The sequence below is a fragment of the Lynx rufus genome, unplaced genomic scaffold, assembly GCF_022079265.1.
Source record: "Lynx rufus isolate CCGP_SWC_20201006 ecotype Redwood Valley unplaced genomic scaffold, mLynRuf1.p SCAF_6, whole genome shotgun sequence".
NCBI lineage: Eukaryota > Metazoa > Chordata > Mammalia > Carnivora > Felidae > Lynx > Lynx rufus.
In genome coordinates, this window is record NW_025814878.1 from 745,297 (window position 1) to 771,957 (window position 26,661).

Genomic DNA, 26,661 nt, shown 5'->3' on the forward strand with positions numbered 1-26,661 from the left:
GCTCTGTCTCTCTCCCTCTCTCTCTCAAAAGTAAATAAGCATTAAAACAATTAAAAAAAAGAGTGGTTGCAATATTGAGGTATCATTAGTTTATCATTCCAGAGCTCATTCAGCCACAAATCAGCATTACTCTTACTAAACCAGAGTCTTGATGCTAACCAGAGGTTGGATGCAAATGGAGTAACGTGTCAGAAACTCAGAATGAAGAAATTAGACTAGATTTGTCTTGAGCTTTCAAAGCATCCCTGATATTTTCTCAGGCTTTATTCCATTGGAAGGGAAATTATTATCTGGTGGAAAGTATTCCTCTGTAAACCTAAGCAAGAGAAAAATTTGGGGATCCTTCTGCTTTGTTGAAAGCTACTTAACTTTTATTTTTTTACCAGTTGATGAAAAATGGAGGACTTATCCCACAACACCTATCTCAAAATCAATTTTTCCTTAGCAGATAATAGAAAACATATAATAAATATCCACTCATGGCCACTGTCAGTAGTCTGTTTTGTGTTTATTTGCCCATCCAGAGGAAGGGCTGAAATAACCTGGAGATTTCCTTCTCTAAGCAAGTTCCTAGAAAGACATCCTCAAGTTGAAGATATATCCATGTCAAACTAAAACTATTCAATCAAGTACTCTAATTTAAGAAAAATTCTAGCCATAGAGATTGTATCACTTTCCAGGGTTTACCACCTGTGATGCTTTAACTGTGAGGTCAAGTGGGCTTCTTAGAGCTCCTACCATGAAGATAGATGACTGTTGGCATCTTGTTACTCACATTTCAGTAAACATGCCTTAACTCTCTGCTTGATGCTTAGGTCTGTGTTGGGGGATGGGGTTTGGTACCAGTAGCTGAGGACCCTATAATTCCTTGTCTAGGCCAGGATACTTTTGAGAGTAATGGGGGTGCTATTAATAATTATACTGTAACAATCAACATAAATCTGAACTGTTCCAAGCACATTGGGCCTTGTAGAGTTTCTCACCCAACTCAGATTTGCCTTTTTCAAATAAAGTTGCCCTCTGTTTCTTCAGTCTTTCCTGAATTATAAGTCTAAATGTGAATACAGAGCTAGCTGAAGTCTCCTCAGTATCAGAGAACAAATGCACCAGACAGCATCTCCTAGGGAGATGATTTTGTTCAGATCATTACAGTAGAGACAGTGTTCTTGAGTGAGGAAAATCTCAGCCAAAAGGAAAGGGACCTGGGTTTTTATAAAGGTGGGTAAACAAGTGGATTCATCCATGAGTGTCTTGGGAATTAGAGGAAAGATAGAGCGGGGTCTTACCCTAAATTTGTGAGGGACTGATAACGTTCAGTGAACAGAAGACTTAAATTGAAGACAGAAATTATTTTTTTAATATCAAGTGCAAAACAGAAAAATATAAATACCAAAGTACATGCAATTAAATTATAGAGACCAGATCATTGCAAGTAGGAATGAACAGGACACATTCATAACCCATCAACATCCATTATGACTAAAAGGTGTTCTAAAACAGTGTGGAAGTGTTGATAGGTAGAACAAAATGCATATGTAATAAAACCATGGCAGCCGTAGACATGACAACTTTAAGGGTGTACCATTCCCGAACACCACAAGGTACCCCTTGGGCGTCGTCAGTGTGGAGACCCTGAGGAGCAAACCAATGAAGGAAATAGAGAAAGGGAAGAAAAAGGGAAGGGGAAGTGAGTAGAGAAGCAGAGAAACTAAGCACAGAGAACAGGATCCCAACCAAAGCCTTTAGTTCTCTAGTCCTGCAACCTAAATATGGTCTAGTACCTTATCCAGGGCAGGAGTTATGGGGGAGTCGTTTTCCTTTGGGAACTAGGACACAGCTCCATCAGAAGCAAGTCCCTGCTCTTTAGAAGTGCCTGCAATCTCTAAGGACATTCGGATAAGCAGGCTCCTGGCTCTTGTCCACACCCTGCCAGCTCCACTAAGTATACCGAATGCAAAAATGCAATGCTTTAAATTCCAATTAATTTTCAATTCCCATTTCCCTCTGTAACATCTTCAGCTTACCTTACATATATCACATCACATATCCTCTATGGTCTGGAAAATCCGGAAACACCAAAACCATCAAAGGAGAGACCTATTTATGAATAATTTATTATAGTTCTTTTGCTTTGAAAACCTCTTGGCTTCCATTAGCATAATCAGGGGCTAGTTCATATTCCCCAGGGAGGTGCTACTGGAATTTTTTCTTATGCATTAGATGTAAGACATATCCATTTGGGAAAAACGGAGCCGTATCTCGAGAAGACATACATATAGATGGAGTTGATTTTATCAAGCAAAATCAGGTGAGGTAAGAAGAAAATGTTTCACTGTGATCTGTATACCCTCCATGTCCAAATCATAAAATTTGAAAAACAAAGAGGATTTAGAGAGGCATCTTTTGACTTTCCTTTGATGATAAAAGAAGGCATTGTATGACAATATATGAAGGTGGAGAAAGCTTTTTTTTAATGTTATCACAATTTATCCAGATATTTATGGCATCAAACCATATAGATTATTGAAAATGTGGAATTATGGGGCGCCTGGGTGGCTCAGTCAGTTAAGCGTCCGACTTCGGCTCAGGTCATGATCTTGCGGTCCATGAGTTCGAGCCCCACATCAGGCTCTGTGCGGACAGCTCAGAGCCTGGAGCCTGCTTCGGATTCTGTGTCTTCCTCTCTCTCTGACCCTCCCCCATTCATGCTCTGTCTCTGTCTCAAAAATAAATAAACGTTTAAAAAAAAAAAAGAAAATGTGGAATTAATATTTCAATGAAAGCTAATCTGACACACAGGGGAAGAATACCTGAGTTTATGAATTTAATACAAAGCAATAATCCAAAAAGGAAACTGTAGTTTATAAAGGGAAAAAAAAGGACAAAATGAAGCTGAATATGCTGTTCTCTCCTGACCTGCACAAATGCCAGTATTAGCAGTCCTGAGGGGGTACTACCTGAGTCCTAATGGGACACAGACTGTCACTAGCCTGGAAGGACCTCAGAAAACAAACTGTGTCTCTTTGGTGTTAGTTTCCTTCTAAAAATGAGGCCCAAATCTTCTCTACTCATCTCCAGGGGACTCCACCAAGAGCCCCGTGACCGGTGTGGCCCTCCTAGACTTTCAAGTGCAGAGCTCTGGTCATCCTCCAGCCCAAATGCACAATTTTTATGTTCTAGGCAGAGTTTCTATCCGGAATTCCTTCCTCTTTTCCAGCTGCCGTGGAATAGAATAGAGAGCCCAAGGAGAAGGAACTAGTTCCCAGTTGCATCCACAGAGTTTATAGCATAACCTGGCACATGACAGGTATTCAACAAATGTTTGTTGCATCAATTAGCGATCGATTTTGGAAATCTTTCTTTTCTAAGTGATGCACTGATTCATTTTTTACGATTCTAGTTCTTCCCTAAAAAGGCACATCCTAAGATATTTCTAAATGGAAAAAAGAGTAAATAAGAAGAAAAAAATTCACCCAGCCCAGAATCAGCAACCAACTCTCTGGTGACTGCAGCATCTTTCTTTGGGAAGGTTAATGATTTAGCTACAAACTTAGCTACTCTTCAAAAGACTTAGATGCCCTCGCATCACATACATTATCTACTCCAGGAACGCCAATGTAACCCCCATCCCTACTTAACCCAGTTAAGTAGACGTGAAGAACCTAAAATGGAAGAGAAACAAAGTTTTTGTCCTCTAGAAGGATACCGATTATTACAGTTAATTATTATATCAACCCAAGAACCATCACATTTAGGAATATTCTTTTTTCCAAATGAGATGTAAAGTGGATGTAAAAAAAACAAAAAACAAAAACAAAAAAACGGATGTAAAGTGGAACCAAAATCTGTTAGACACAAGACCTGAGCCAGAAAAAAAAAGTTTTTTATTCACTCAGGTATCACTTTTAAAAAAGCATTAGCATAACATGAGCATATATTAATAGAATAATTTTGTGTAAGAGCTATGATGTAATCCTTTGCATATATCTTCCTCACTGCTGATAGAGTTGAGTTTAACCTAAGCCCCGTGCTCCCCAAAATGGCAATGGATAAAAAATAGCCCCTGCTGTTGCATAGATGCTCAATAAATATTTGTTGAATGAAAGAACGAGTGAAGAGATCTGTTGAATGAAAAGAATAACCATCAGGGCGCCTGGGTGGCTCAGTCAATAAAGCGTCCAACTTCGACTCAGGTCGTGATCTCACAGTTTGTGGGTTTGAGCCCCACGTCGGGCTCTGTGCTGACAGCTCGGAGCCTGGAGCCTGCTTTGGATTCTGTGTTTCCCTCGCTCTCTTCCCCTCCCCCACTCATGCTCATTTGCTCTCTCTCTCAAAAAGAAACATTAAAAAATTAAAAAAATATCTCTCAAGGGTTTGGGGAAAATTATAAACTGATCTATGTAAAACACCATGGGCCGAGCACATGGCAAATATAGTTGCTATTATTCCTGATATTAATAACCCATGAGGAAAAGTTCTCACAAACTTATATATGAACAGGACGCAATGGCTGTTCTAATAGTAGGGTGAGAACTTAGGGGAAACTTGCTTCTATTTGCAACGCAGTATGACATATCACACATATAAAGCTTTTGTTTACATAGAATAAGAATTGAATGGAAATAACCCTGAAATTTTAACCCTGGAATAACAATCTTGGAGCCTATTTTTATTTCTCGTTGGATGGGGGAGGTTGGGGCCAGTTTTAGTAAGATGTAACAAGAGACTTTTAAAATCCACTGTTGATCTCCCCCCGCCCCCCCCCCCCCGCATTTCTCCTCTCTTCTCCTTCCCATTGGCATTAATCATCTAATATGATCTGCACACACAGACAGCTCAGGGGTTACCTCCTAGTGTCAGACTGACGAAATCTTTGGTGGGTGGAAAAGGCATCCTGTTCAGTGAGCGGACAGGGCTGCTCCTGGGATAGATGGGAATCCGTGCTTGGGCCTGTTGTACACATGTCCCATTGTCCCCGTGGTCTAGCTAAGAGGAGTGGTGTGGAAACACCCGACTTGACCAATGTGTCGGAGAATGAGGATGATATAAAGTTCATTTGCTGAGATGTATATTTCTTCAATGATACCAGGAAAGCTAATTTCCAGTGACTCCTGGGGTCTTAATTTTCACCTCGTCGTCCAGGAATTCAGTCCCTTGCTGTATAAACGTCAGGGTGATTTCTGACTTTGTCTCATTTATAATGCCTTTCCCCACAGATTAGATTTTAAAATCTCATGGCACATGAGAAAATCTCCTAGTCTCCAGTACTATTCACAGACTGAGGCAAAGGATGTGCTGGAATCCTTGCTGACACGTTTATTTTTAACTTTTGAGGGCTAGTCCCATGTGGCTTTTCTCAGAATGCTGTTCAGTGCTTCTCATTTTTGCCTCATAGCACACAAAGAAAAGTGATGATAGTTGTAGGCCCCACTGGGGTGGAAAGATAATGCTGCTTCTGGACAGAAGCCGCCAGCCTGGAAGCCACTGGCCCAGGTGCTCTGGCAGTTCGGATGCCCGTGTAGCCCGAGGTCCCCGGGAATTAAGTGCTCGGTCCAGCGACGGAGCCACTCAGCTGTAGCCCCATTTTAAATGATCAGTGCTTAAAAGCTTATTGATTTTGAGTCCTAGAGGGGTAGGTTCGAGGCTGGATTCCACCATTGTTAAGCTTCCGATCCTGGCTGAGTTATTTTCATTTTGTGGGCCTCAGTTTCCTCGCTCACGTTAAAGCGACCCCGTAGGTGTGTACTCTGTGAAGTACTTACCATTCGTAAATGCCGCGAAAATTAGTTCTCCCTATCACTGTTATGACGCCCAACTTCATTGTCATTCATAACGTTATTCGCGGCGGTTATAGACTCATCAACTTAGCACACATTCTGTAGAAAGCACATGCCGATTTCACGCCTTCAGGGGACATCACACACTGAGCAGAAGCAGGCAGCCTTCGAGCCTGCTCACCCTGCTTCTGAGAGTTCTGTTCTGTTGCCTCGTGCTTCCTTCTGGTTTGTGTGTGCATATCCTTGGCTTCCGACCCTGTGACAGAAGCATCAGCGGAAGGTACAGCATCATGAACTCTTTATGAAGCGCTGTCCGATGTGGTAGCTTCGAGCTACCGTGGTGATTTAAATTCATATTAAAATTAATCGATGTTCCGTACAACTAAAAAATCAGTTGTGCTGGCACCTTTCACTTGCTCGTAGCCACACGTGGTTGGTGGCTAGCACACGGCCAGGGCAGAGACAGAACATTTCCGCCACAGCGGGTCAGCTCTGTGAAAAGACCCTGACCATGGCTGCCCGGCTTCAGTACCTTGGTCCAACTCTGCAGGTCAATGTTCGCTGTCCAGCACACTGCATAATTATTTTCCTCAGGGGTAAAATATTCTGCAGACCTTTACTTTTCGCTTTCGCCGCTACCTTCTAATTTCTCTCAACTCAGTAGCAAAGGGAAGACTTTCGGCCACTGTTGTAAGCAAGGAATGCATTTTTGAAAGATCCCTTTTGCTCTTTAAGACTTTAATATTTCTTTTTGTCTCCATGCTTACTAAAGGGGAAGGGGAAGGGGAAGAAACTGTGGGCTGAGTGGTCTACTTACGTTGCCTGAAAGTAACTGAAAACTCTTGTTCATCACCTTCACTCCTACCCACTGTAAATTCTGCTCCTGTAAGCTTCAGGTTCTTCCCTTGTATCGTCACCTGCACACAGAGACCTTAAAGCAGAAGTCACCCAGAGAGTAGGGACAGCACCTTGAGCCTTCCAGGTGGATGGCATCCACACAGCTGCTAACCAGGGTTCTGTAGGGGGGAGGGGAGAGTCACCCTAGATGTCAACTCCATTCTAATTGGCATTGACATGATCACAGTCTCCTGTGGAACAGCTTCAACATCCCATATGGTACATGGATTTAAAGAAGGGGGAGATAAGGGGCACCTGGGTGGCTCAGTCGGTTGAGCGTCCAACTTCCGCTCAGGTCATGATTTCACAGCTCCTGGGTTCGAGCCCTGCGTTAGGCTTCATGCTGACAGTTCAGAGCCCGGAGCCCGCTTCGGATTCTGTGTCTCCCCCTCTCTCTGCCCCTCCCCCGCTTTCACTCTGTCTCTCTCTGTCTCTCAAAAATAAATAAAAATTTTAAAAAAAGATAAGAAAGGAGAACTTTATTCTCAGTTGTCCCAGCGAGAGTAAAAATAGAATGAAAAGGAGAAAACAGTTGTGAGAAATACTAATGGATAAAAACCTAACAACTGATTCACTGGCTGATAAGATTGGGATGCAAACAGAAGGCATCTTTCATGCTTTCCTGATTTTGAGATTGGGTAGCTGGGAGAACAGTGGAGCCAGGACTTTGAGCAAAGGAAAGTCATGGGGTCGAGCTGGCTTTTAGACGTATAATGTTGAGTCTGGTTTTAGACTTTCATGGGAGGCTCAAATTATGCAATCCTTTTAAGCTTTCCTGAGCATAAATTATTAACCCTTGTTGGCTTTATCTTTATATTTCCTTATCTGGGTAAAGCCAATTGAAACGTGGCAGCCGACTGCCCCTCAGTCTTCTTTTCTCCAAGGATCTCCTGTCATGAACAGCTCTCCTCAGTAGATTAAAGATGAAAGTGCATTTTACTAAAGGAAATCGCTGACAAGATACCGAACCCATTTTGGCAGAAAACTTAACATTCAGCCTCAATCCGCTGAAACTGTCAAATGAGAATGTGCCTCATCATGAAGAATAAAGAGGAGAAGGGGGAGGAGCCCTCGGTGGGCCAGAAAACTGAAGGCCCAGATAAATCAACAAGGCAGGCTCTCTCTTGATCACAGCTCTTCTGTTTAATTCGGATTACCTGGGAGATTTTTTTTTCCTTGTTTGCTTTATATTCTTATATTTGAAACGGGAACTTTAGCTTCAGTGAATTCACAAAGCCATTTAGTACATGCAACGTAAGTGCAAGTGTGCTATGCTATTCACATCTTGTTGTAAGGGAAAAGGGAAAGAAACTCAGGTCGGGACATACTAAAATGTGCTTTTTTTCCTCTTAATCTCTCAGCGCTATTGCAGTGACCTTTCACTGCACTCCATGACGCCTTCTGTTTTGTTAGCAGGGTTTATTAAGAAAAATGGGGCTTCCCACCTGTGACGTTGGTGATGCCCCAGATGGTTTTCCCAGCTCTTGGCTGTCTAGAGTGGGTTGCTCTCAGGATGACCAGGTCGATGTGCGTTAGCTGCCTGGTTCCAGTTGTTGCCGTAAATGTGCTAACATGTGGGTCTCCTGAAGCAGCCTGCTTATTAACTGTGATGCCCTAAATGCCATCTGCAGAGCATTCCAGCCTCTGTAATTACACTGTCTGCACTTTCCACTTGACCGCCTGCCTGCATAGCCAGGGGGCTTCTTTGGAGGTGAACTTGCTATAGAGTAAGAGGTAGCAAGCGATGTGAAGGGCTTTACATGTTGGGTGGCTGAACCCTCCTTTGCTCTTTAGCAGGTAGGAGAGAGATTTCCTTTGACTCTTCCAATTGTAGGCCAGCAGTGCCTGGAATATGAATGAAGGGATGGCCTGAAGAGTTTTGAATGCTTCTTCTGTACGTATGTCATCAGATAACTTGATAAACACAAAATTGAATCTGCCAGATTTTGATGACAGAGTTTGAAATATTGCGAAAGCTTTCTTAAAACTGTCACTGCTAAAAAAATTAAATAATAAGACACATTTTGTCTATTTGATCACTAGTATATACCTGCCAATTCACTCATCAGACTTTCTGTGCCCCTAGGGAGTTGGAGGGGGATGGTAATTGAATGTGTCCATGCTCCCTCTCCACTTTGCCTCCCTGCTGCCTTCCCCGAACCCAAGAAAGCTTTCAAGTTAAGTTCTCAAGTCAGGGGAGGCCTGAGGCATATGACCCGGAGCAGTGCAAGGGGTTAAGTTATAGGTCTGTCTTGAATGCAACCCTTGTGGTTTTGAAGCCACACCGCTTCCCAATAAATAGGCTGCCCCCCTGTTACACGGTAGGTCAAGCTGAGTTTTCCGAATGGCCTTGGTCTTAGAAGACCCTGAAGTGAAATTTAAGAGTTTGGGCCATGATTTTGGACAAGTTACTTAAATCTGTAGCGAGGATTGTAAGAATACTTAAATCGTAGCATGTTTTTTGTCGTTGCTGTTTATTTTTGAGAGAGAGACAGAGAGAGAAAGAGCAAGTGAACGAGTGGGGGAGGGGCGGAGAGCGAGGGAGACACAGAATACGAAGCAGGCTCCAGGCTTCTGAGCTGTCAGCCCAGAGCCCGACACGGGGCTCAAATCCATGGCCCGTGAGATCATGACCTGAGCCAAAGTCTGATGCTTAACCAACTGAGCCACCTGGGCGCCCCATGGCATGTTTTTTAGGAATTAAATGAGTCCGTGTATATAAAGCAGTAAAACAATGCCTGGCACGTAGTAAGGACTCAATAAACATCGGCTGTTTTAGCAACATATAGAGCACCAATACCATCCCAACAGAATGACTGAGGAACATGACACAGGACACTGCCTTCCATCATGTTTTGTCCTGGACAAGGGAGTCAAGTCTGGAAAGGAGAAGTGTGCAGACCTTCCCTTCTCCCAATGACGTCAGGCGTAGCTGTCACTGCAGTGATCATTGTCTCAGAAGTCCCAGAGAGAATCCCATCGTGCTTGCTTCCTCGCCTGCCATTTCTTAGTGCTCTTATACAATACAAATTGCAGATGCCAGTTGGAATGCAGGCCTCCTTCCTTAGACGTACCAAATGGACAGATTGAAGCCTCCCCAGGTTCACCAAGCATTCTGGGAAGGCCCATCCTTAGTCTCTTATTATCCATAATCTGTCGTTCAAGAACAGAGACATTACCTGCTGGCCTCTCTTCCCTTTCAGTTTACTCGACATTTCAGACTTGATTTTCTTTTAAATTTTTTTTTTTAAATCAGGCACCCAGGAAATTAAGAAATTTATCAGTTGGAATCCTACAGCGGCCTAACGCTGAGGCTGTGAATGAGGTTCACAGGACTAAAGACTTAATTACAGGAGTCAAAGTTTGATTTAAATTGTAAATTCTCTGTTGATACCTAATTTCAATCTCAGTTTCAGTGAACTGAATTTTAAAGAACAAACATAGGACACTTGCGGACGGTAGCCCCATCTAGGGGTAGGATTCCATGGCTTCCCTTCTCGCTCTTATTTTATTTTATTTTTTTATTTTCCTCTTCAGTGTTTATTCACACTCTTCCATTGGTGGGAGGAAGGCAAAATTCACAGATCCGGAGTGAAGAGAATACTTTGTCGGTCTGTCTGGGCAGCTGGAGGCTGTTTTAAGGAGGGGAGGACGTCTGTGCAGGAGCACGTGGCCGTGGGACACTTTCTCCCATAGGCTGTCACGTCCAGAGCACTGCCTGCGCTGAGGAATTTCAGCCCCCCACCCCCCACCCCGTGTTAGCGCCCATGACAGGAGGCAGAGTGGGCCACCCGGTGACAGGACCGTGGGAGCGGAATGAAAGGAGAGGCATAAAAATCCCACTCGGAAGGTGAGCCAGATGCAAAATGATGCCTCATCAGCTTTGCAGGTGCTTGTCACTGGCATTCATTCTCAACCTGGGCACCTCACACAGCTGACTCATTTTATGGCCTGTGTTCAGAAGCAGCGAAGGCCCAAAGCCTGCACGTTGCGGGGGGGGGGGGGCCTCCCCTGGCTCCAAAAACACTTGTGTGGAGGAAGGAGGGGACACCTGGCAGGAACAGGGAGGTACTGCCAGCCTGGCATCCAGATAGGACAGGGAATGTGTTTCTTCCTCTTTCCTACCTTCCCTCTTTGCGAACTCAGTCCTAGCTTTGATTCCATGGAGAAATCCTGGAGAGCGGTACGATAGTTATGATCGTCTCTGGTTTACATTTAGAAAATCACAATTTGGAATAATGAGGAGGTTTTCTAAGCATCTGTTTGTTAAAGGGGACCCCGTTCCATCCCCAGCCAAGTTCACTGAACTCTCGTTCACGCTTTGCTTAGGATGAGGTGATAAAATTGGAAATTGATTGCGTGTAGAAGGCCAGATTTAATCCAGGCCGCTCAAGCTGACAATTTTAACTGAATTATGTATGGCAATTTCCCCCTCATCCAGAGCGAGTGATCCTGAGTGGAAGGCATAACCAGATTAGGGGGCTCGCTGAGACCATTCGCATGCCACGCCTTGATGTGCTGTTTGGAGTAAGTAGCCTGCCTACAGGGACTCCTGGGACCCTGTGTGGGAATTAAAGGGAAAGAGGGAGAATAATACTGCACTCAGATCAGAAACATTGGGGCTCGAAATAGGACAGCATGGGTGTCGCATTGCTGAAGCCGGTCGTAGGAGGAAAGCCCATTCTCAGTATGATCAAACCAGGCAGGCTAAGATCCTCCTCAGAAAGGAAGCCATAAAGGAAGCCATAGTTACGACCCTCCATCCCCTTTAAAGACAAAAAGCTCTTATCTTTGTGGCAAAAAAAAGGCTTTGAAAACACCAAGAGAATCACTCGTGGCAAAAGACCAAATATGCACCAAAGAAATATATATCGGGTATTTAAGACAACTGGAAATGTGTCTGTGTGGGTGGCTTCAAATCTATATATATTAAGCTGCACGCCCTTTCTGTGAACTATAATGAAAACTCCCACCATCCGTTAGTGTATCAGCAAAACCTCTAGACTCAGAAAAGCAGAGGTCACCCACGCCCAAGAAAAATCAAATAAAAAAGACTTTTGTACGTTAAGCTTAAAAGCTTGTTCTGCCCGCTGCTATAAACAGAATAATTCTATTTGCACTTGAAGGCAAAATGTTAAGTTTCTGTCCCAGCTCCTCCCGGGTCCCCTAACCAGTGTTCATAATGAACGGGAGCCCAGGTCCCCCTGCCCAGAGGGCACTGCACACGTGCGAGCAGACACGCAGGGTGGAGAAAGCATTTTGCCTCTGCCAGTGCGCTGGGTCTTACATCACTGTCGTATTAGCCTAAGCGGTATAGAGCAGATTGTTTATTTTGGTTTAGCTCCACTTGGGGCTGTAACATCAGCTGTAACTCCTAGAGTGACAAATTCCAAAGGCAACGTCACAGTAAACGAGGGTCTGAAGACCCGGTTCGCACGTTTCCCCAGGGGCTGGGGGGGTGGGTATGAGAGGGGGTCCTGTCAGGAGCTATTTGCACAATCATTCCTGATCCAGGCATCGCCCCCCCCCCCGCTCTCGAATGGAATCCTTTCCCTCCTACTCACACTGATTGGTGATGTTCACAGTTTCCCATGAGCTAAATATGCCAAGTCCTTAATTTCTTTGAAAATACTAATTTGAAGTGATTCCTCCCTTTTCCTTGGAGCACATTTAACTCTTTTCAGATTTCACACTTCAAAGAATTTACAGGGGTGTCTGGGTGACTCATTCGGTTGGGCATCCGACTTCAGCTTGGGTCATGATCTCACAGCTCATGAGTTCGAGTCCGCGTCAGGCTCTGTGCTGACGGTTCAGAGTCTGGAGCCTGCTTCGGATTCTGTCTCCCTCTCTCTCTGCCCCTTCCCTGCTCATGCTTGCTCTCTCTCAAATATAAATAAACATTTAAAAATTTGGAAATAAAAAAGAATTTGCAGAGAAATGTCCTATATCACGAAATTCTAGGAGGAAGGAAAATTTAGTACAAATTGGTAAGTGGCTCACTTAGGTTGGAGCGCCTTGGCCGAGGGGCTTTAAAGATGCCGAATGTGGGCCAAGCCTCTGTCCCCTGAAGGTGGAGGCTCTGGGGTGGGGGGTGCTCACATGTTTATTTGCTGCATGTCTAATTGTCACATAGCTGCACAGGTGGCTAGATCCTGTAACCTCAGTGTGAATCCTAGCACCAACAATGGTGGTTTTGCATCCTGCTAGGGATCAGCTTGGAAACCCTGGATGGTTGCACTGGTCCCAGTGGGCCAGGGTAGCATCAGCCCTATGTGCACTATCTGAAGCCCTCAAACTGCTCTACAAGAAGGGGTGTCACTCTCCTAATCTCACACAGGACCCCCCTGTGCCCCCTTGTGGAAAGCGATTTGTGGAATGCGGTGTCTACAATGTAATGAAAGCTTCAGCCAGCTTGTTCTTAATGAGAGTGTTCCCTTTCCTCAGGTGGAAGGATAAATTATAAAGAATCCTATCTCATCAAAGTGATTATTCAAGCTGAGCATCAGTTTATTGCATTTGCCCAAACAAGTGTCGGGACGAGAGTTGCTAAAGAATAACAGAGCCTGATTTCCACAGGCTGTTTTGAAAGTATGAAGGTCTGCAAGCTAGGTGTGGTCTATCCTGAAGCTTCAGACAGCCTCATCTGTTGGTTTTCATGTGAGAACGTGTCCCAGCCTCCCAGCAGGAAGCAGGGAAGGAGGGCTCTCCTCTCTGGCCCTGGGGGCATATTATCTGGCTGTGCAGATCCACTGGGAGAGAGGGGCTTTGATGAACACGTCGCATTTAGCACTGACCAGATATGGAAGGATGCCAAGAAAGCTTCCTTCTTCCGCTGGAAGTCCCTGTGCTCTGCCTGAAAGGATGGAAAGGCTGAGATGTGGCCCCTCCAACCTTGTACCTGAGACTCCGCTATCCCATAGCTGCTCTCCCCCACCTTCCAACACAGCTGGGACATTTTTTAACCACACTGCTTTTTTCTCCCCCCCCCCACCATCTTTCAGTGTTTGATCCTTTTAAAAGTCCAGAGTAGCATGTTTTTCTAATTAATTGCTTTCCCATGGATTCAGAGCCCTGCCCTAACCACGGCTTCAAAAATAAATGAATTTTTAATTCCTTGGAGTTGTTAGGATAGCTCTATGGTATATTTCTAAAATAAAGAATTCTACATAAGGGTCTATTAGAAGTCCCAGGTGCTCCCTGATAACCCGATGGATCACAAGTGAGCTCTCTCTCTCCCTCCAGAGCACCTCACACCCCATATCTGTGGGCCCAGCTGATACACCCGGCTACCATAGTGGGCACTAGCCCCAAGCTCAGCTGCTCAGCTATGAAAAACAAGGGGTCAGATGCTACAGATTCACCTAATTTCTCCATGATCCTGTAACAGAGCCCCTCCCCCCAGTGGCTCAGTCCATCCCTCCACCTGCTGCCCAGAAATCATGGGAAGAGTTCTCATGGTCTTAGGGACCAATGAAGGTGCAGAAAAGCAAATGTCAGGACTGAGACGAAGGAAGTGCTAATGAACCAAGGGCTGCTCTGGGTCATATTTAGACAGTTCAGTCAAAACTTTCTTCGCATTTTTCTAGGCTAGGGATTAGCACCTTGCATTAATAAGAAGCCTAACTAATCTCAATACAGACTCAATCTGTTTTTCAAATGAGTCTTTCTGAAGATATTAAGCATAAGGATTAGGAAATAACTCAGCCTTCAGGGCAAATGCCTCAGTACAAGGAAAGTCATTTGACCACGCGGGAGGCCGTTTCCTGTGCAGCACCCACCGGAGACTCCAGAAGTTAGGGATGCTCTCCCCTCCTGCCATTCTCAGCTCCCCTGGCTGGAAAGCCATTCCTGCTGGGCCAGTCAGAAAGTGGGGAGGCCTGAGTTAAGGTCAGCAGGCACCTGTCACCTTTCAGCCCAGAGCCAATGCCTCACTGGCACCCGGTAGTTGTCTAGGATGGGCCACTTCTTACACACTGTGCTCTGTGACCTGAGGCAAGCATGTTCATTTCGTTAACCTTACGCTTGATTTCCTATCTGTAAAGTGAGCTAATAATAATACGTCTTTTGGGTTTCACTCTAGGACAGGGGTTCTTAAAAGGGTGTGAGGAGAGGGATAGAGGATTCTGCACCCTGTGGTCCATCCTCCCTTCCCTGCCCCAAGCAAGACCTTTGGCGATGTCTTAGGTTGTCAGGATGAGTGCCGTTGGGACCTCGTTCGTCAAGACCAGGGATGCTCCTAAGCACCTGCAGTGCACAGAACAGCCCCCCAACAGGGAAATCTACATCTAGCCCCAAATGTCAACCGTGCTGAGGCTGAGAACCCTGTGCTAGGGTGACACATGTTAACGTAAACAAAGACACTTTGAGTATAAAGCACCAAGGAAGCCTTAGGAATCTGCCTCTGTGTTACAACTTCTTCAGAATGCCCAATAGGATCTTTTAGAGTCTGAAAAGCAGTGCTATTGTTCTCATTAGCATACTTCCATCAATAAAGTAGTAAGATATTCAAGAACTGTGTGTTTCTAGGGGACCCCGTAACGCTACTTTCACTTTGAATTTTAAAATCCAGGCATCCCTAATAAACATTTGCATTTTTCTCGAGCTTGCTCTTTTGCAAAAGTGGTTGCTAATTGAGAAGCGTCAGGAGTAAATGATGGGGCATGAATGACGTGAAGAGGAAGAAACATGTATCCAGTGATCTAGCACCTTCTCGAGGATTCTCTATTGGTAGCAAACATTGTGTCCAACGGGTAAATAGGAGGCCAAGGAAATTCTACATCAGAGAAACTTCCAAATGGGGATAAACCCAAGGTGGCCAAACCAGACAACTTATTGGATCCTAGGGCCTGAGGGACCTTCTCAGAGAGACCCCCTGGGACCTTCTTGGCTCCCTAGCAGATCCCAGTGGCTGTGGCCCACAGCTGCTGCTGCCACTTTATCAGAGGCTCCCCTGAAGAGATACAGACCAGGGGCAGCTCCAGACCTCAGCCGTGGTGGAAGAGGGCTGTGGGTCCTCTGTCCCCATCTCCACCCCTCCCCCATGTCCTTCCCTCCTGTGTCCCTCCTGCCTGTCTCCTCCCTTCCCCTCCATCCCATCTCCATCCCCCTGTCTCCTTCCCACGTGTCTCCCTCCCTTAGCCTCTGCTCGGGGCTCTAATGGGGAGCCAAGCCAGCTGACATTTACCGGCTATACACCATGATTAAAAAAATCCAACCAGATTTGCCATTCACTGGACTGAACAGTAGGAATCCCCAATATGAAAGAGAAGAACAGAACATCCCTTCTCTTCCTGTAGCCAGTCCTCTGCTTCCAGCTCTGAAGTTCAGAGTTGATTATTTTGAGATGCATTTCCTTGAGACACATGGCCGATGTTATGAAAATCAGGAACCCCGATGGAGGCGTCTTCCACCGCCAGTTGACGTGTCAAGGTGGTTTTGTGAGCAGAATGCAGGACACTGATATCCGTGCCTGTCTGTCACTTCATGTTGATTTTGAGCTGGGTATGTGAGGAGGAAGCTGATGATCTGCAAGCAGCTGACATGTCACATGTGCTTAGAAATACATCTGAACAAATAACAGCTTCACATCCAATAAACATCACCCCGGTGATAGAGGCCAGCTCTTAATACAAAGCCTTTATTTTTATTTCATTGTGTTTTGTTTCACGAATGCTGTAAGCGGGAGCTATAGAGCACCTAGTTGCCTCCGAATCTCTTGGTTGAAACATAGTCACTAATGAGGCTCTGTGGATTCAATCTCCTTATGGACCAGCTAGCCTCCCTTTCTTTTTGGATCCTATTTCCATACTAAGGAGTGATGTTTGCTGTTGATCAAAAGAGAGCTGGGTACAAATGAGATGAGCCAGAACCCGGATGACTGGCCAGCCTGTGTTTGCTCCCATGGCTCGTGCATGCCCTTGGTCTGATAAGCTGTGGTCAGGACACCGGGTCAGAGGAGAGGGAGGCATTGGCCGCCTCGTGTCCAGAATCAGCCAGGCTGCTTTTCTTTGTTCTCCTTAATGAGCTGCCCACCATTAGGAGACTGTAGACAAGGCAAACAGAATCTCATGCTAATAAATTTGTATTTATTCTGTAGGCAGCAGAGAGACATTTAAGATTGAGAATGCCTTGCATCAAGTAATAGTGTCCCAGGGACACTTTGCCGGTGGTGATACAGAGGCAGGTAACAGGCTAGGTGACAGGGCAGGTGGTTCCAGGGAAGCCTGAGGACAAATCCTCGCATTTCTTAACTGTGGAGCATGACGTGGGGCAAATTGATTTTACCTTGTGGAGACTGACTTACCTCTCCCTAAAAAATGGGATAACGTGGGATGCCTGGGTGGATTAGTCAGTTGAGCGTCCGACTTCGGCTCAGGTCTTCATCTTTCAGTTTGTGAGTTCAAGCCCCGCGTCAGGCTGGCTGCTGTCAGCATGGAGCCCACTTGCGATCTCCTGTCCCCCTCTCTCTCTGCCTCTCCCCTGCTCATTCTCATCTTTTCTCCCTCTCTCCCTCTCCTCCTCTCCTCCTCTCTCCCTCTCCCAGAAAAATACAATTTTAAAAAATGCGATAACAAAGTATAACCTGTAGGGTCACTGTTGAGAAATTAGTAAGAATGTGGTGGTAGGGACAAAGTAGCTAACATGACTGCAGCTGGACAGCAACACAGTCTCAAGCCTCAGAGCAAGCGAAGATGCTAAGAGTCATCCCTAGCCCTGTGCAAATCTGGGGCTTACACTTGCTATGTAAGCCATTGCCATCCTGGGTCCTTGTATCAACGTGCGTTGGCATTTGATGCTACGTGGCATGAAGGCCTAGGGGTTTGGGGCCCCCAAATCCAGGTCGTGGGAGCTCTGATGATTCCCCCAAACTGCTTCCCTGAGCTCCGAGGGCTATCACTTCCTTCGCTCTCCTGTGGTAAGCCGCAGGCCTCCTGTCTGTAACGCATCCTCGTGTGAGTTCGGGTGCCCCGACTGGGTCTGCCCAGAAGCTGCAGTCCTGAGAGTGCCTTTCGGGGCCCCAGGATCCACCCGGAAGCAGAGAGCAGGGCCAGCAGGGGCCCTCGGGCCAAAGCAACCTCAGGAAATCAGCTCTAATTCCTGTTGGCTCTGGGACAAACCCCACTTGTCTGATTATCAGACCGCTGGGAACACAGACAGCCTGAAGATAAGTGAAAAATGCCAAAAGCCTAGCCTTGTAAAAACGTCTCTGAGGGAAAAGAAAACTGTCACAAAACTCAGTGCCATCAGGGTGGTTTGCTCCAAGGAAGGCCCTGCAGAATCTGGTTCGCCAGTCAGCTCTTGTGCGGGCAAGAGCCTCCACTTTGCCCCGGCTTGTTACTGTGCCATTACTATTATTGTGCGTGCTATTCGAGTGCCCTCTCCCAGCCAAGCGTAGTTAGAAGCAGCCCCAAGTTGGAAATAGAGGGGATGGGGTGGAGGGGGTGGCAATTACAAGGAGGAGGGGGACAACAGAACAAAGGAGGCAGGACAGCTTGGCAATCAGCCCCTTTCACAGGCAGAGCAGAGCGGGGCCAGTGGACCCTCAGAAAGCGGCACCCGCTTGGATGCTCCCAAGGGCCCTGGGTGGGCCCCCGTCTGTCACTGCTCATCGCGAGCCCCCTGGACCACTCGTCTGTGCTTGTGATGCTCTAGGGAACAGGAAGTCCTGTCAAAGATCGGTCCTAAAGTAAATAAGGTTAAAAATGTTTGGGTGTTTAAATGTCCTTGATGTATAAACCCTATTTTCTGTAAATAGCAGAAAAATGAGAAGATATGGCACTAAATCATTGGTACAGCTTTATTATGATTGAATTGACTACATCTGAAATTATCTGAGGAGAGGAACAGGGTCTGATGGTTCTCTCGTGCGCCCCGTACTTGGCTGGTTACTCAGAGTTGCGTGGTAAACAGGATTTAACAGAAAAAGAATCTTCGTGTTTCTACAGATCTTCACTCTCAAAACACATGGTAAGAGGTGATTTCTTCCTTCCTAAAGGTCTCAGGCTTTTCCTTCTGTTACATGGGGTCATATCACGGGGACAAAAACTATAGCACAATTCCAAATAAGCAAAACCATGGCGAGGTCTAGAAAAGGACAAGGAAGTGAATAAACTTCCCAGATTATTTACCTGGTAAATGATCAGTAAGTCAACTTGGGCAGAAATAGAATTCTGTTGTCCTTTACTAATTTGAACAAATGAGCTCCCATTTAAAACGGCTGATCCATTTAGATGAATGCAAGAGAAAGCCCTAATTTTGAGTCCAAATGGATTAAAATTTTTAAAAATTCAGTGACACGGTTATACAGACATGGTTATTCTCTGAATACCTATCTGCTCTGGTAATTTGCTCAGGGTCCAAAAAACACGTCTTTCTACACTCTTCGGGTGGTTACATTAAAACATCAACTGGAGAAGCTGGGTTCCTTGGCGTACCCGTGACCTGCGAGGAAAGTACCATTTGAGAAGGATGTCATGTGCCCTGCACCCCTTTAATGGCTGGTACTCGCTGCGGTGAAGCACCAGTAAGAACGCCTGGGGAGTTAAGTATCCCCTTGTTTCAGACATGGAAAGATGGGCTCGTTATGGAACCTGGCCACGGAACGTGTGTGAGATAGGCAGGCAGAATTCTGTGGCTTCTTTTGTAAACATGGTAGTGCCCCTAAGCCTGCTGCACACCCACAATTCACTCTCTGAAGCAGCACTACGCCATCTTGTTGAGTTATAGTCCCGCGCTCCAAATGCAAATCAAACTTACATACTCTGTGGGCTTTGTATTTCCACAAGAGAGAGAAACATAAGTCTTCCTGTTGGGGGAGGCCTATTTCAGTCATGCATTTTCGCCTTATTTGCTCCTCTACATCTTGGTTCAGTGTGTCCGTTCCTGCCTGCTCCTGTGTTTAATTGGTGCCTGTCAGAAAGGCTACCAAGCAAATGTATTGAGTGTCTTTGGGAAAGGAAGTTGCGGGTGAAGCCTTCTGCCAGATTCAATCTTTGTTTTGGCACGATTTGGAAATGTGTGTTGTGACCATCTGTCTAGAGCTGACCGGGTGGAACAGGCAAAGGCACCCTGCTTCGGAGACAGGAGTGGTCACCGCGTTTCATGGGAGAACAATGACAGTGAACTGAACATGGCCGCAGACACACACAAATTGAACTGTTAGGAGCCTTCACTTTTGCATTGGAACAGTAATAGGTTTTCTGCAAGGATGAACAGAAATGCCTTATTTTCTGCTACTTTGATAGTACAGGTATGTCTGTGTGTATAAATGTGCACACATATTGTCCATCTATCACAGCTAACCAAAACTTGGCCTTATCAAAATGTGGTCTATCTTTATACTTTCGTTTTCCAAGTTAATAACTTATTTTAATATGATATCCCTTTAAAATTTGTCTTCAATGTGATTTTTTTTCTACCTTTTAAGTGAATGTCATTCACTGTTTTTATTCCTCACATTGGATATCAGAGCAGTAACAAAGAGTCATCTGATAACTGCCCTGTTTGCATATGGATAATTTTGGTAATGATAAGAGCTGACAGTAATGAGCTCTTCCTACACAATCACTGCCAGAACCTTCTCACTTGAGCCAGAATCTTCTCCAGAGCAGAGCCTGAAGCAATAATCCATTCCCTTACTTGGGAAGTGAAAGTTCAGAGTGGTGAGGGTAGAAGGTAAAGGGCAATTAAGGAAGAGAAGATACCGAGCCATCCATTGCGTTCGTGCAAGCTTCAACTTCACAGGAGCAAAACAGACCCCACTGGTCTCTTAACAGGTGTGTTTATATGGCCCAGAGGATTTTGGGGGGAAATTCACAAGGGAAAACCCACAAGCTGGCTATCCCTCACAGGGCAGAAAGGAGAGGGAATTTACCTGCCCAGCTTCCTTCTGGTTCCCAATCCCTTTGCTCAAGGTGCACCCCCTGCCGAGCTGGCATGCTTCATCACCTGATTACGTTGCGAAACTCAGTGCCCAGGAAGCTGTGACATTTCATTCAAGCCTACAGAAGCTCCTTGCTGAAAGGCTACTTGTGTCGGGCCCAGAGCCATGTATGAAGTCAAGACTTTAAGTTGGATTAAAGTTAAATCTCAAAGGGTTTGACAAGGACCCTCTGCAAAGGTGGCCCTGAAAGTGAGCAGTCTAGTCCAGAAGGTGTTTTGGAAAGATAGGGGTGCTCAGCGAACGGAGACCTCAGAGGACTCTTATGCAGAGAAACAGAAATAGATTCAGATTTTGTGGAATCTGGACTACACCATTTTGGGGGTCCCTTTGTAAGAGAAACAATACAGAATTATTACTATAATTGAGAATGAGAAGACAAATCATAACAGATTACAGATTTTAAAAAGCCAACAGATACCGTGAAAATCATGCTTCAAGAACATAACATAGCATATATATTTAGTAACCAACCGCCTGACACTCCTCTGTAATATTTTTTTCCTACACTTTTTGGTGGCACACTCTTTGATGGCCTTTTCATATGGCATTGATTTTTGTAGTGCCATTTTGTATACAAAGAATAGAAAGATAATTCAATCTTTCCCTTAACATGGTTGATTAATTTTTTTATAATGGTTTTATAACTTCTTTTTGGAATGTTACAAATAACTTAGGCTTGTTTTTAAATTTGAGGCAACCTGTAGTAATTTTCTTTTATATAAGGTCTGTAAGACTTCAGTGCACTTCAGGCTTTCTGGCGTAATGACTGGTCTTAAATACTCGATAAATTGACAACATTCCTCATTGAATTTCAGTGTGTTACTTATATTGGCGTATTATGAGTTCAATGTTGTTTTCGTCAATGTTAGCGAATCATGTCAAGTCAGCAAAACATTTAAATATTTTTCCAGTATGACCCTGTGATTATTCCTCCTCATTAATTATCAGATAATCGAAAGGCTTGCTCATTGCCAGATGTAGTTATTTATTGATGAATAACGTAGGAATTTGGTCATTAGAAGAGAGTACTTGCTTCTTGAGGCATTTTGCTAGTCTGTGGCAATTTGTGTGCTATTTCATCGAAAGTCCAGATTTCTTCTGGTTAAGATGTCAGAGGCAGTAAGACATGATCCACTACATGAGAATATATAAAACATGCAACTTCATAATTGACACACTCACTGTAGAATTGCTGTAGGTTTTTGCTTCTCAAGCACAGGAATACTACTAAGTTCTGTTTCAAGTGATTCCTTTAAAAAAAAAAAAGAAAAGTGCATACGTTATGTTTATGATTATGTAAACTGCATAACCAAGTATGTTCCTGTCCAAAAAGAATTTCCATTGGACAAGGTATTGATGGGACTCAATCTCCCACTTATCATTTTATACATTTGATGAGTGAAAGAAATACACACCAATGAGCTTCTGGCTCCCTAAATTTCAAAACTTGTGTCCTTTTTCCATCCACATTTCTTTATGATTATGATTATGATTATGATTTAAATTCAAGTTAATTAACATACAGTATAGTCTTGGTTTCAGGAGTAGAACCCAGTGATTCATCTCCTACATATGACACCCACATATTTCTGATGCAGGTGCTAGATGCCTTATCATAATCCTGATCTTGACCAATCAGCCATGGCATTGGGTGGACTTGTTGACATAGTCAGTGCTAGGAGGATCCCTGGAAGGTGTTTCTCTGCCAGATTACCTGGCAGTAAGTTAATTCATTGCAGAACGAATTGGAAACCCCATACATCTATCTAACTACATGGCAAGCAAAATGTGTATCCAGTTCAAATTCCCCTAGGCTAGATACCCCAAACGCCCAGTACCACTTTCATATCACCTAGCCTAGGATGATTCGACCAGAGAGGACGTTGCAGTGGAAAGATACACCTGTCTTAACCAAGTGCAGTTAAAATAGCTTTTCAAATTTCCAGAAATACTTGTCCATGTAAGCACATTGTTGGATCCCCACCACAGCTGTGAAGGGGCCCGTGCAGGTAAAGAAACTTAAAGCTTCAGTTCCTGTCACTAAGAGAAAATCTGCTTAAGTAGTTGTCCTAGGTACCAATACCTAGTACCAATAGAGTGTGCTCATCAGTATTTGTATCTGCAGGAATGACATGTGACTTCCCAAAGGTAGCTTTAATGCAGTACCCTAACAGTTCAAAGGATTGTGATTTTTGAGATAGTTTTCCATTAAAGTAAAGCTGTAATATTATTCTGCTAGCCAATAGAAGCAAGAAGTTGGGATTTTTCTTTTTTTCTTTGTTGAAAATGAGAAAAAATATCTTCATCTCCTTGGGTAGCTGCAATACCAAATATCTCAAGTGCATATAGACAGAAGTTTGGGAAATGTTTTTTGATTGTTTGGATTCCTCATGGTATCTGCAGTGCACCTTCCTCTCACATCCCCCCAAGCATTGCCTTTGGGTAAAAGTTGCAGAGTAATGAATTATTAACCTGATGTATGAATGGATGAATAGAAGGATTTTATATAATTTGTTTCATAATTTTCTGTTGGCAGACAGAGGATATTCTATCCATATTTTATAACGAACTTCACATCAATAAGAAAAAAAGAGAAAAACTGAGAAAGGACATTTTATCAGTTAAGATTAAGGTTAAATTGCAGGTGATAGAAGGTACATAATAAAAAAGCAAAGATTTAATTCTCATTTAAACAGCATCTAGAAATAAATGGCCCAGGACAGGTAAGGTGTTCCTTAAATCATTACCACGGATTGAAACCCCTCTATTTTGGGGGCACCTGTGGCTCAGTCAGTTAAACATCCAGCTTTGGCTCAGGTCATGATCTCACAGTTCATGAATTCTAGCCCCATGTCGGGCTCTGTGCTGACAGCTCAGAGCCTGGAGCCTGCTTTGGATTCTGTGTCTTGCTCTCTCTCTGCCCCTCCCCAGGTCACATGTTGTCTCTCTCTCTCTCTCTCTCTCTCTCTCTCTCTCTCACTCACTCTCACTCTCTCTTTATCTCTCTCTCTCTCTCTCTCAAAAATAAACATTTAAAAAAAGAAAAAAAAAAGAAACCCCTCTATTTTGTTGTGCCAACCTCCATAATATTTGTCTTTTACTCCTGGTCCAAGATGAATGCTTAAGTTCCAATGATCATATCCAGATTCAAACTTAGAAAGGAATCATACCCAGATTCTAACTTAGAAGGGACATGCACTTTTCCTTTAAAAACAGTTCCTGAAAGTAGCAAGCTTTCTTTTTTTCTTATATCCCATCAGGCAATATTTAGCTGTATGACTATACCTACATTTAAAGGAGAACGAGAATTTTAGTCTTAGTCCTGTGTGGCCATGCATCCTATTAAAAATTGGGATGTTATTACTAAGGAAGTAAGAAAAAATGAGTATTAGGAAGCAGTGAATGGTCTCAGCTCGAGATATGAATAGGCCATTCACAATAGAAATATAAAGGGCCAAACAACTTAAAAGCGAACTCACTAATAGTTTTTAAAAGCAGGTTAAAGTAAGAAATTTCTCCACTGATAGAAATGAAAGAGACAGAAAATGTCCAGACAAGGCTATAGGGGTACAGGTTCTCTCATGTACAGTGTTGGGGGTGTGAAGTAGAAGGGCTAATTGGGAGAACAATTTGATAGTAGTTGTGAAAATAAATGGGCCATTCCTTTTTCCCAAAAATTACACTTCCACATAGGTTTTCTAAAGAAAGAGTGCAGACAGAAATGGCCAAGATGTTCAATGCAACATTATTTGGCATAGTGAAAAGTCTGGATAAAAAATAAATTGTTTTACACAAGAAGCAGGTGTTGGCGAGGATGTGGATAACAGGAACCCTCGTGCACTGTTGGTGGGAATGCAAACTGGTGCAGCCGCTCTGGAGAACAGTGTGGAGGTTCCTCAAAAAATGAAAAATAGAACTACCCTATGATCCAGCAATCGCACGACTGGGTGTTTACCCAAACGATACAAAAACACTAATTCAAAAATAAGTAAAAAATTAAAGTAACACCAATTCAAAGGGATACGTGCACTCCTCTGTTTATTGCAGCATTACTTACAATAACCAAATTATGGAAGCAAAGTGTCCAACAACTGATGAATGGATAAAGAAGATGTAGTGTATACATACAATGGAATATTATTCAGCCATAAAAAAGAATGAAATCGAGCCATTTGCAATGACATGGATGGACCTAGAGTGTATTGTGCTAAGCGAAATAAGTCAGTCAGAAAATGACTTATATGTAGAATTTAAGAAAACAAACAAGCAAAGGAAAAAAAAAAAGAGAGACAAACCAAGAAACAGTTCTCTTAACTATAGAGAACAAACTGATGGTTATCAGAGGGGAGGTAGGTAGAGGGATGGGTAATCTAGGGGATGCAGATTAAAGAGTACACTTATCGTGATAAAAAAAATAATAAACTGATAAAAAACTATCTGTGGATTAAATAAATAAACATTTTGTCTTGGGGTGGGTTAAGTAAGTTTCTTTATAGCTATGGAATTCTAACCAATTATTAGTAGGAATGAAGTTTATATACTGAATTGAAAAGATATCCAAGATACGCCAATACACTCTTTAAATATATTTAAAATATATTTAAATACACTCTGCATTTCGGACTAATGTCTATGGTTATGTTGGTGAAGATGTGGAAACGTGAGTAGGTTATTGGGATTTTGGTAATTGGGGAGTTTTACTTTTTGCTTTACATTATCTGTAATGATTTAAATTTTTATAAGAATATGTTTTCTCTTTAAAATTTAAAAAATGAAAATGTATCACCTCTATACTCACTATCCACTCACTGCTGTTAATATTTTGGATAGGGTTTTTTGGTCCCTGTTTTTCCCCTGCACAAATGTGTATGTGTATGTGTCTGTGTTTGTGTATTGTTAGATTAGCAAGAGAGAATTATGTCCTGTAGTTTTGTATTTTGATTTTGATTTTATTACATAGCAACACTTTGGGAGAATATTCTTAAGTCATTCCCATTTCAAAAGGTTTTTTTTTTTTCATGCTTTTCTATAGCATATCTTATTTAAAATGCAAATACTCTTGCATTTAATCACTTTCAAATCTTGGAAATTTAAATTATTTGCAATTTTAAAATTATTTGTGAATAATGCTGCAATGAACATCTTTCTAGGTAATCTTAGTTGCTGACTCGGTCACTGTCACAGGAGAGATTGTTAGATGTAGAGGTGTTGTGCTGTAAGTAATGAACTATATAAGACTTGTGATATAAACCATAATACTCATTGTGTCCTTCTAAAGATTTTGCCAGTTAACCCTCCTATCAGCAATAGTGAGCCCATCTTACCGAAACTAACCACCGTTGAAATTTATTTTTAGAAAAGCTTGTATATTTGATAGGCAAAATAATATGTTATTGACTAATAAGTTTAAGTTACTAAGTGAGGTTGAGAGTTTCAAGTGTTTACTGAGAAAGTTTGTTTATGTCATTGTTCTATTTCTATGGCGGTATAATGAATGACATTTTTTTACTATTTACATTTATAATTTAAAAACATTTTTTTAATGTTTGTTTATTTTTGAGAGAAGGAGGGAGACAGAGCATGAATCGGTTATGGGAAGAGAGAGAGGGAGACACAGAATCCAAAGCAGGCTCCGGGCTCCGGGCTGTCAGCACAGAGCCCTATGCAGGGCTCGAACCCATGAACCGTGAGATCATGACCTGAGCAGAAGTCAGACGCTTAACTCACTGAGCCACCCAGGCACCCCTACATTTATAATTTTTGATAAATCATTTATGTTTTTTTAATTTGAAAAATGTTTTCCACTCGCAAGCCGTATGTCTGCAGGACCTCACCCAGGACAGCCCCCCCTCTTCCCACCCCCTACCCAATCTTGATCAGTCGGGATCCTTCTCCAGACTCCACAGAGTGTGCAAAACAAGCATGCTAAGTTCCAAGCCCCTACTTTTTTTTTAATGTTTGTTTGTTTGTTTATTTATTTATTTATTTATTTATTTATTTATTTTGAGAGAGAAAGAGAGCAAGTGAACATGAGAGGGGAAGAGG

General features: G+C 43.4%; 1 protein-coding gene across 1 annotated transcript in view; it reads left to right on the forward strand.

The window, feature by feature from the left end:
* PRKN (parkin RBR E3 ubiquitin protein ligase) overlaps positions 1 to 26,661 on the forward strand; it is a 1,084,792-nt gene that overhangs the window by 608,186 nt on the left and 449,945 nt on the right. The gene's annotated exons all lie outside the window — the stretch shown is intronic.